General features: G+C 56.2%; 1 protein-coding gene across 4 annotated transcripts in view; it reads left to right on the forward strand.

Annotated features, from left to right (window-relative positions):
• The first annotated feature begins 3,112 nt into the window (after positions 1–3,112).
• RAD21L1 (RAD21 cohesin complex component like 1) overlaps positions 3,113–10,887 on the forward strand; it is a 27,942-nt gene continuing 20,167 nt past the window's right edge. For 3 of the 4 annotated variants that reach the window (XM_019510013.1, XM_019510016.1, XM_019510017.1), the window contains exon 1: positions 3,113–3,185. The gene's annotated coding sequence lies outside the window, so the exon portion shown is untranslated. Of the gene's footprint in view, positions 3,186–10,159; positions 10,439–10,887 lie in introns of those variants that run through there. The other variant, XM_019510015.1, reaches the window with a different exon arrangement.

Genomic DNA, 10,887 nt, shown 5'->3' on the forward strand with positions numbered 1-10,887 from the left:
TGCCGGCGGAGGCGGCCGCGCTCCGCGCACCTGTGGTGGCCCCGGGCCTGCCCGGCAGCGGGGGGACATGCGCGGGGGCCGGAGTGGGTGGCATGAGGGGGCAGAGAGCAGAGGCTGAAGGGAGAGCGAGCGGGTCTCTCCAGGGGTTTTCTCCCCTCTCCCCGGCAGCCTCCAGCACTTCAGGTCCCGGACGTCCTGACGCGGAGGCCGTGCCCGTCGCTCCGGCGCTCCACAGCTCACGATGCCCCTGCCGCCAAGCACGTGTCCAGCCCCTTCGTGAGCTGGATGTGGCTGAACTCTCGGCGGCCGCCACGTCTAGGGGCAGCGACTCCCACGCTGGGCAGAACTGGCCCATCCTGCTCATAAGAGGAACAATATCCATTCACCCCATCTTCGTCCTCTCCCTTCTGAGCACCTTTGAGGTCGATCTTTAAACCTTTCCTTCTTAACAAAGCAGCTGTTGGCCCCGCTTTGCTTTTCGGGCTGCCTGGTAGCATTTACCGGAGAATGTCCTGGAGGGCCATGATGTCCGTTGAAAGGGGTTCTCGGGGCTGTACAACAAGTCTCGGGCCCATGGGTGGTAGCCGAGTGTCCGTGCTGCAGCTGGCACTGATGGGCAGCCTCAAACACAGCCCTAGCAATGTACCAGGGTGGGTGGGAGCCTGCCCTTCGCTGCCCTTCCCGCGAGCAGGCTCTCAAGGTGAGGGAGGCGCATGGCTGGAACGTTATCTCTGCAGACACATTGGAGCTTGCTGTAAGAAGAAAGTCTCCCTGGGGTGCTGCTAGCAGAGAAAGAAGCTGTTTAGTACTTTGAGTGCCTTTAATGGGATCCTGAATGCCAGGTCCAGGATCTCCAAAAAGGCCACGTGATTTGGGGAGCACCCACCCTCGGAAAATCAGGCTCAGAGCAAGCTAGGCCTGAAAGGCTGGACACCCCTCGTGTGCCAGCACCATGGCTTGGCCCCTTTAAGTTAGGGACTGGCAGAGCAGGTGCCTGGGAGCAGGTGCTGGAGAGATCGGCCTGCTGCGGTATAAAAGGCAGCCCTGACACTCATCAAAGGGAGCTGCAGCGAGAGGAAGGAATCCCCTGGCTGGAGGTTGTAGCTGGCAGGATGCCTCCTGGAGACCTTGGCAGCCGGCTGGGAGTGCCAAGCGGTGAGGCTCTGTGCCACGCCGCGGGGGACTGCCTCTGCCTCCCAGACCCAAGCGGGAGGGAGGGACTGGTGTTGCAAAGAGCACTTGGTGGCTGGAGGCTTCAGGAGCACCCTGTGTAGCAGGCTCCAGCCATGCCCAGGGCATCTCGCAGGCTCTGGGGAGCAGGGGCCTCTTCTCTGCCTCCAATGTTGAGGGCTGCCTAGTTCTGTCGGTCCCTGCTGCCCCATGCATGCTACGTGGCTTCCGCGGTGCTTCTCCCTGCTAGGCATGGACGTGTCCCAGAAAGGAGCAGGAAAGTGTTGGCCGCTGCATGTGTGCCTGGGGTAACGAGATGAAAAGAGGGATGAGCAAGCAGCCCCGGTGAGCGTGATTTGCTGCAGAGGGGGGTTTGCTCCTGAGAAGCGGGTGGAGAACTGGGAGGGCAGCCACGGGCTCTGGGACGGGGAGGAGGCAGCTGTAACTCTCCCCTAGAGCCGGTCTCCCTTTGGACTCCCCTCGTGCACACGGCCTCTGCCACCCCAATTAACCAGGCACAGCCTGAGTGATGTCCCCACAGCAGCGCCTGCTCCCATGCAGGGGAGGGAAGGGGCTCCATGCCCAAAGCTGCTGCTTGGTGGGTGGCTGTGCCAGGCCCCCCAGTTCAGCCAGGGGGCATGGCTGTCCCTGCCCCAGTGTGACTGCTGTGTACCATTTGTCCTGGAGAAGCAGCTGGCTGAGCCCTGCTGACAAGTCCTGCTGCGTGCTGAAAGGCAGCGTGGAGGTGAAAACACCCCTACTCTGAGGGCATTTCTCTGCTGCCTCTGAGCCACACTAGGAAGCACAGCACACCCGCTCCGGGCATGCCCCTGCCCAAACAGATGGCTCAGCCTGGGGGCCTTACCCGGTGCTTGTCTGTGAGCCTGCCTGAGATGGCTAGCTCATTGGCATGGGTCCAGCACTGCTCTAAGTGGTGCATCACTTCCATTTTGAAGCATGGCAGGTGCACAGCAGGCAGCCCAGGCTTTGCTGCTGTGCTCCTGGCACAGTCCAGGGCAGGGAGGATGTGCCCTAGGCTGCCTGCAGGGTTCAACACCCCCGTGGCACCTATAGAGGAGCAGACAGATCCTCTTGCTCCACCGTGCTGATAACAGCTGACTTCTGCCCCCGCCCCCCCCGGAGCACCTGCCACCTCTCGTTGCAGGCAAGGAACATGGCACTTGTGCAACAGGAGAGGCCGGGGGTGGAGGGGAAGGGGGTGCTCTCCTGTGCCGTGTGTTGCCCCTGGGAAGACCATCCCAGATCCTACATAGCATCCCAGGCTTACAGATCCTTGTTATGCAGCAGCCTCTCTTAGGGCCCTGGTCCCCGCTGCAGGGGTGTGCATGGACACGCATTAGGAAGGATGGACTGCAGGGCATGGTCCAGCTCCTTGCTCTCCGATAGGCTTCGGCATCCTGGGCAAGTCCCTTAGAGGTCTCGACGGGGAGTGAAGTTCTATCAAGCAATTCAACCATAACAGCTGCCACCAGCAAGACACATGGCCTTGATATTCCCCCCTCCTAGCTGCTCTGCCTGTGTGTTCCTGTCTCCAGCACGCCTGCCGAGAGCAAGTGGCAGCTTGGCCTCCCTGCTTGGCTTGCGCTGCTTTCTCTCCTGCCTGAAGCAAGCAGCCCGTGTCCGCTCTTTGTGGAAGCGCTGGAGGTCAGGTGCTGTTGTGCGTGACTTGCTGCTCCCTCCCTGCTCTGAGTGCTGCAGTCTGGAGAGAGAGGGGGGGAAAAAAAATCATTTCCAAAGTTGAGTCACCAGTTGCTTCTGTTTTCCTCACTCCCCGGCACTGCTGCACAGGACAGGCTGCGGAGCTGTGTGTAGCAGCCCCAGAGCGGCTTGAGGGCAAGGTGGGGGCAGAGGGGAGAGATCCCAGAGTCCTTAGTTTGTCTGCCCAGCACGTAGGGCTGGCGACTTCATGGTTGCTTTGTGCTGGGGGAATGCAACTGGAGGAGGAGCAGAAAGCACATCTACAGCATGCCCTGGCCTGGCTGAGGAGAGAACTGGTAAGAGCTTTTCCAATTTTATAGCCCTACTGATAACCCTTTCTGTGCTGTGAGAGAATGAGTGCATCCAGACATGTGTGCATGCCCATACACCTGAAACAAGCATGCAAACATGAAGGTTGGCACGCAAGTCTACATGCACCTATTCATGCAAACAGGTTCAGAAATTCTCGCATTGGTTTGCCCACAGACGTGGGAGTTCATTCGCAAGTTCCAGTTCATAAGAACACACACTTGCAAAACCACGGGTCTGTATGCATATACACACGTGCATGCACACACTGAACCATCATTTATGGTGCACTCAAAGTGCCTTACAAGCAAAGAGCCCCATTTTACAAGTAGGAAAACTGAGGCAATGAGGGATCAGGAGACTTACCCAAGGTCACTTGGTGAGTCTGGTGCCAGGCAGATTTACCTATGTGACAGCCCTGATGCAAGGACCCTTCTTAGCTTTGCAGTCCCCAGAGAGTGGTGATTTTTGTGCCAGTGTGTGTCAGGGTGAGAGTGTATGTGCCAGTGTGTGCATATACTGAGCTACCATTTATGGGGCATTCAGAGTGCTTTATGTATGGTATATGCTGACTCTTCCCTACAGCCTGGGAAGCTAGAGCAGTGACACCAAGTGCACTGGTCACAAATAGTGGCACGTCTGCTCCAGGACCTGCCCATTGTCTCTGTGCTGATGTTTGCTCATCAAGCCTCAGTGGGACGGAGCCAGGTGCCATCGGCCGGCTGGAAAGGCCCAACCATGTGATTGCTCCTATGCCTCATCCTCTGACGCTCGGTGCCGGGAATGGCGTCAAGCCTTACAGTAGGGGCTCAGCTGGCAGGGGTGAGATCACCCCAATAATCAGGGGTGACAACAGCCACATCCTGGCTCCCTCCTGCAAAATGCCAGCACTCTCCAATGGCCTGAGCCTGCAGCGAGCAGGAAAGCAACGGAGCACCAAGAAGCACCGTGCTGCCTGCTGCATGGGTGGAGGTTGACTGTGACATGGGATATGCAAGGGCCTGAGATTGACTGTCCTCCCCCGTTCCAGGTAGACCTTTCCCCCCTGCTGCAACAGAGGGCTGAACATGAAGCCACACGATCACCAAGAAGGGGGAGCCTGGAGTACGGATCACGGGGATCTCGGGCTGCAAGCATGAGGGCAGGGGGCACAGGGAGAAGGGGGCTGGGATTCATGCTTCAGCTCTGGGCAGCAAGAGAGCGCTACAGCCAAAGGCAGGGAGGCCAGAGAAGAGAGAAGGAGAAAAGGCATGTAAGCTAGTGGTAGCAGGTGAGAGAGAAGCTGAGAAATAGCTAGACATGGGGTGGGAGGGAAAGTGGGATGAGAGAAGGGGAGGGGGCAATGCGTGGGGTGGAGGAGCAGAAGAGGGGTCCACATAGGGAAGAGGATTAAATGTGCTTTTTGGGGAAAGAGGGCACAGGAGAGCCTGTGCAGGGCCCAGGAATGGGAGGACGAGAGGGAAAGAGGGGCCCAGGGGAGAGGATGCTGCAGGGCCTGGCTGTCATCATCAGGGTGCCCCAGCAGGTCTCTGGGCAGAGGAGGGCGAAGCTGGAGGGAGCCTGCTCCGGGGCGATGTGCTGAGGCTGCCTTGGCTGTGGCCCTGCCTGGGAGGTAAAGTTTCCTTGCTGCCTCGTTAGTATTCATAGCTTTCCACCGCAGCCTGTGTGCCAGCAGACGCGCGTCTCAAGGTGACGCAGAGGTCAGGCCTCGATGAAGGAGAAAACAGCTGAGCGTTTCTGGAGCTCGGGCACAGCCCTGCACAGAGACAATGATCTGTGTCCGCCCCTGTGCTTCCAGTGCCTCCTACCCGGGCACACGAGGGCAGACAGCATCTCTGTGTAACAGCACACCCCCGCCATGCTAAGCCAGGGCGTCTCGCTGCTCAGAGCCACACACTGTCACATGCGCTCGCAGGCTGCTTCGTGCCCCTCACCCTGACACACCAGCCCCAAATCACCGATCTCTGGGGGCTGCGGAGCTAGGAAAGGTCCTAGCATCAGGGCTGTTGCACAGGTGAATCTGCCTGGCACCAGACTCGCCAGGTGACCTTGGGAAAGTCCTCTGATCCCTCCTTGCCTCAGTTTCCTGACCTGTAAAATGGGGCTTTTTTCCCCTCCACTGTCTGGCAAGGCCTCTGAGACGGGGATTTCCTCTTCCTCAGTGTCTGTGCGGTACCAGTCTCTGTAAGACTCAGCCTGCAGCCATGCAGGGTTACAAATGGGCTGATTCTTTCCTGACTCTCTCAGGTATGCCATCTCCCTGATTTCGCCTCTCTGGTCCGCTGAGTTGCTTTCTGCGTTCCCTTTCCATGTTCACTTGTGCTCTCGCCCTGTGGGCAGGGGCAGCTGATGTTCAGGCTCCGGCCTCTCGCGTTTCAGCCCAGCTGAGCTGCTCAGGCGAGGGGTACAGTTTCTCTCCGCAAGTAGCTAAATCAGCAGAAGTGCCAGCGTGGGCACCTTTACATCAGCATAAATGCGCCTTACGCTCAGATAGCCTGTTCACTTATACTGATGATATTTCTGATGGCTGTACTGATACCACACCCTTAATATCAATGCAGCTATGCCTGAATTAGGCTGGTTCCTTTAGCCCAGTGATTTGCAACCTTTTTTTTCATTTCTGGATCTTTTTGGAAATTTTGAGTGTAGGTGTGCACCCCTTTGAATTGTAAGAGTAGGTATTCACATACTTTTAATTGACCATAGTCAACTTCCATGGACCCCTTAGACAGTCCTTGGACCCCGCGTGGACTGCAGATTGAAAACCACTGCTGTAGATGAGTTTGGTGAGAGCACTTCTGGTGCAAAGACGTGGCATAAGATGCAATCATCAAACCCAGGCTCCTCTTGAAAGCAGAGGGTCTTTCCCACCTGTCCCTTCATCTTGTAAAAGTTTCTTTTCCCCACCCTTCAACACACGAGATGTGTTCAGCAACCCTTCACCCCGTGCCCCTTATGTCTCTCTGTCTGCAGCCCCTCTCCTTGTCCTCGCTGGCCCCTTCATGCAGTTGCTATCTTCAGATATCTAGTTGGCCTAGGACAACAAACAAGGCAGGAAGAAGTCAAGGGCTGGGGGGGTTCAGAAAGCACCTCTGTGCTTAGATGAGGTGTTTCCCTTGCATCAGCTCTGCTGTGTCTGCCCGTCTGCTCTACCAGATCAGGCTCAGGATCCAGGGTCTAGTGCGGTGCTAGAGACTCAGCCTGCCTCTATCTTCTTATGTCCCGCTGCAGTCCGAGATGCAGCTCCAGGACCAGCGGCTGCTGGAGAAGCTACTACAGCTGCACGCTGGCATGCAGGACCTGAAAGCAGAGTGCGCTTACTGGGAGCGTTCAGACCCCAGCAGGGAGCCCGTGAGCACCAGAGCTCGGTCCAGTTCGGAGGACATGGGTGTGCCGGTCCCCACAGACAGCCCAACTTCTCCGCTGAAGGGTGAAACCAGCAGGAGGAACTCCGTCCCCTAGCACGGCCCGAGCCAGCTGACAAACAGAATTGATGTTCATCAGGAAATAACAACCCGTCTCTCCAGTCCACCCGAGGTAGAAGCTGTGCCTGCTCCTTTCAGGGTCAAACGGATCCTGTATGAACAAGTGGTTTAAAATTCTCACCGTGGATTAGTATTGCTAGCGTGTCTGTGCGGATGTCCGGACCCCAAGTGGCTGTGTCTGCTTGATCCCATTTCTCTCTGGACACCAAAGCTAGGAAGCCCTGCCTTTTGCAATAAAAGTGTCCCAGACACGTCTCGTACATGTTTCTTTCCAACTCCCATGCACCACCCAGTGCTACTGCCATGCTCCACTGCAAACCATCACGAGATCTTGCACATGCAAGGTCACCTCTGGCATGGTTTGCTCTGGCACCTGGAGTCATATAGATCAGGACACTCCTGTTCCCATTCAGGCTCACTTTACTCTTGAATCAACAGTATTGCTCCTGAGACCCTGCTACCAAACCAGAATAAGAGTCTCAAAATCTGGCCCTTCAATGTATGCAAAACATCCATCACAGCCACTTCAATACCATGATACTAACACACACCTGTCCTTTCCATAATATCCAGCAGAGAGGCAAGTTCACAACCATCTAAGTGCAAGTTTCATCCCATTCTCTTCCTCTTACTGGGCACAGTATATTTGGCTATAGCTTATTTCCCAAGCTGGATCCATGATACCTCCACGCCCATTTATGTTCAAGGCATTTCAAGAAAAAAATGTCTGGTGCAATGCGAAGTACGTCAGGACAGGCAGAGTCCCTAGTCTGGTGCTCTGCGAGTTTCCGAAGGAAGAGCTGTCCCTCGCTGACAGAGGTTTTCTTTCTGCAAGGACAGCTTTGTTAGGCAGGTTGTGCTAGATGATGAAACAGCTCCATGTCTGGAAATGACCCTGTGCCAAGAAAATGGGACTGCAAACAGCCTTTTATTGTCACCAGGAGCAAGGAGGCTGCTGCTGTCTCTAGGCCCCTCCGCACCCCCTTTGCAAGGACACCTGCTACTGGAGAGAGGTGGGCTGCTTCCAGGAGAGCTCTCAGGCCAAAGGGAGCCCCTTTCACCTGTGCATTAAAAGCTGCTTAGCCCTTGCCATGGAAAACTGATGTAGAAAAATGCTAGAAGGTGGGTGGTTTCCATAGAGGGAACCTCACTACGCTAGACATACAATCTACTGGGCAAAGGACTGATTCCCAAGCCAAAAAAGGCTTGGAAGGGGGTGGGGGTAGGTGAACGCTGCAGCATGCTCAAGTTAGACCATCCCAGGGCTGGCACAAGGAATGGTTTCAAACATCAGCAAGGATCCCTGAAGTCTAATTATCTCCAGCTAACACCAGGCCCCTATAGAGAGGTGAGAAGCCACGGGGGAAGAGCGGTACCTTGTGCAGAGAGCTGGCAGCAGCTGATGTGCCAGGCAGAGGCTCTGTAATGCAGAAAGATGCCACTGGCTTTGCTCTAATGTAAAGCAAAGTGGATGCGACGGGACTGTGAGAAGCCCATTACTTTTCTGCACTGTGCTGGAGTTATTTATAAATCAGCATGGGCGCGGAGGGCAGTACTTGGGAAGGGGAGACGGACTGAATCGCATTCATGATGGTACCGCCTCCCCCCTGACATGCTGCCTGCACGTGCATGCATGCACGCACCTGGCATCACCGTTTCGGCTTGGAAACCAGCTGACAGTGGAGCTAACTTTTCCTGTGTTAAAACAGTGCCTCCTGCATCGGTGCTGGGGTCAGATGAGATGGTCCTGAGGTCCCTGCCATTATTCTGTAGTACCTGCAGAGCCTCCCACCCGCTCTCATGCCCAGTGGGCAGCTGCAGGTGGGTACAGCTCATTTCATCCCACCCCTCATCGATACCACGTTCTCCTAGCCTTCCTCCCACCGCAGTTCTTCAACCACATTTCCCTTCCTGCCAGTGGTTTTCTCTCTCCTCCTCACCACTGGAACGAGGGTCCTAAAACACACCGGCTTCTGTTAGCCTGGAAAGAAGAGAACCATGTGCAGGGCATTTCAGTCCAGCAATTTAAAGTGCTGGGACTGAAAAGGAAAAAAAGGGGGGGGGGGAGCCTTTCATTTCGGCTGTTTGCAGGAAACAGAATTAGGTCCTCGCAACAGAAGTCCTGTAAAAAACGATGTGCTGAGGTTTCTCCACTCTACTGGGAGCTCCTGCAGGCATCAGGAAAGGCCTGTGAACATGCCTACACGTGGGATTTGCTGTGCCAGCCGGTTTCTATGAGTTGCCTTGAAAACCTCTGGGAATAACCTGCTTGAGACGTAGAGATCCTCCCTGCGCACCTGCACGTGGCAAGCCCAGTCTGTCCTGATAACTGCGTGTGCTGAGGTGAGGCATGTTGTGTGCACAGGCATCAACATACATGCAAACGGAGCCAGAATTTGGGGCAGGAGCAGCTGCAAAGAGCCTGGCAAGGACTGGACGACTCGTATCCAAGGAGGAGAAAGTGCAGAACTGCAAGACAGATTCAGAGGGAGCTCCTAACTACTGGATCAGAGAGAGAAGGGAACCCTTCACCAGCTAGCTATTGCAACAGATGCCTGGGCTTCTTTCTAGGAAGTCACTGGATCGAGAGCAAGTGCTTGCAGTGACCTTGGAATACAGCACTAGGAAGGAGCTTGCAATTATCCAGTCAAAGAAATGATAAACACGCTGATTTTTTATTTTTTTAAATTATTTTTTAAGCACTGACGTTGCCGGGTTTTCTGCCCCTGGCCCTGGTACCAGCTCGTGCAAACTCCTGTTTCGGTTGCATGCTTGAAGCAAGCAAGCAAAGGGAGGAAAGCTTCTTCACAGCAAAGTCAGATCAGACACAGCGTGAGTAATTTCATGCGCGTCAAGTACGTGCGGTGGGGAGCCTGCGGCAGCCCGGCAGGAAAGCTGCGAACTCTGCCCGCTGTGAGCTGGGCCGTGCCGCTGGGACATGACAGCGCGCTATGAAATGCAAAGCCAGCACCCGTCACGTGCCTGCCAGTCTCGTGACGAGCACCCCCAGAACGTCACTGGCTGGGAGGGAAGTGTCCTCGTCCAGCTGTCAGACAGCCAAGCGCTGGATTTTTCCTTCCCAGGGACAGTGCCACCTGGTGCCAGCCCTCATCGGTCACTCTTCAAAGTGTCGGTTTGGAAAAGCAATTGTAGAATGACTTGGGGGGGTCTAGCATTGTTCTCACTTCAAACATGCTTGGTTTATAAGTGAAAAGAAAGGATGCGTGTCCCCCCCCCATGTTGCATATCCAGCTGGGGATGTGGAAATCCAGCTGTGTTTTGTCTGTCTCGCAGTCTGAGAATGTAGCCAGCAAAGGCAAATCCACGGAGAGCGCAGGAGGCAGGACACCATCCAGTTCATTCTCCTTGCATGCCTGCTTTGCCAATAGGAGTAAATGAAGCAGCTGAGCCCGCTCCGGCCTGGGTCGCTATTGCTGGGGGTGGGTTACCCCCTTGGTGGGGAGCCTGGGGTGCAGCACAGGAGCCAAGCTGAGCCATGCACCCCCCTGCCAGCTGATGCAGGCAGCAATGGGAATGGACAGATCCCATCACACACGGGCTCTAGTCTCTGCACAGCCTGTCTGCGCTTGGGAGCGCAGCCCAGGGGCGCTGTCCAAACCTCTGCGTGGTCTGACTGCTACCAAGGAAATGCCTCTTGCCCTGGCCCCAGCGGGTGGCTGAGACAACATCCAATGCTCTGGCCCAACTCTTGAGGCCAAATGCTATGGGTCCAGCTCCACAGCTCAGGGCACAAGGTAAGGCCAGTTTATCTCCTTGGGGCTGAGTTTATTGCAGGCTCTTTCACAGACAGGGCAGGGACCTCCAGCCTCATCCCCTTATCCTTCCAGTCCGTTGGTTCAAAAACCCGGGCGGTAGCTGCACAAGGGCCGCCGTGTCTGCAAATCGAGTCCTGTTCTGCAGTCGCTTGTGCCAGCATAGCTCCGAGGGAACCTGCTCCAGCGGCAGATCAGTCGGGGCCTTTCTCCTGTGGGTGCAACCCCCATCCCTCGCACTGAGCAAGGCCCTGCATTTCCCCTGGAGTACCTGAGTGCAGCGAGCGGGCTCCCTGGGGGGCTGGCTCGCACCCCTCACACGGGGCAAGGCCGGCTCACCGCTGCCCGTGCTGCAAGCCCTCCCGCGGGGCGGCAGTGCCGGGAGAAGCGCCGCCGCCGCCGCCGCCGCCGTACACACGTGCGCCAAGGCT

Source organism: Gavialis gangeticus, unplaced genomic scaffold (assembly GCF_001723915.1).
Source record: "Gavialis gangeticus isolate Ggan-Ray unplaced genomic scaffold, GavGan_comp1, whole genome shotgun sequence".
NCBI classification, from domain to species: domain Eukaryota; kingdom Metazoa; phylum Chordata; order Crocodylia; family Gavialidae; genus Gavialis; species Gavialis gangeticus.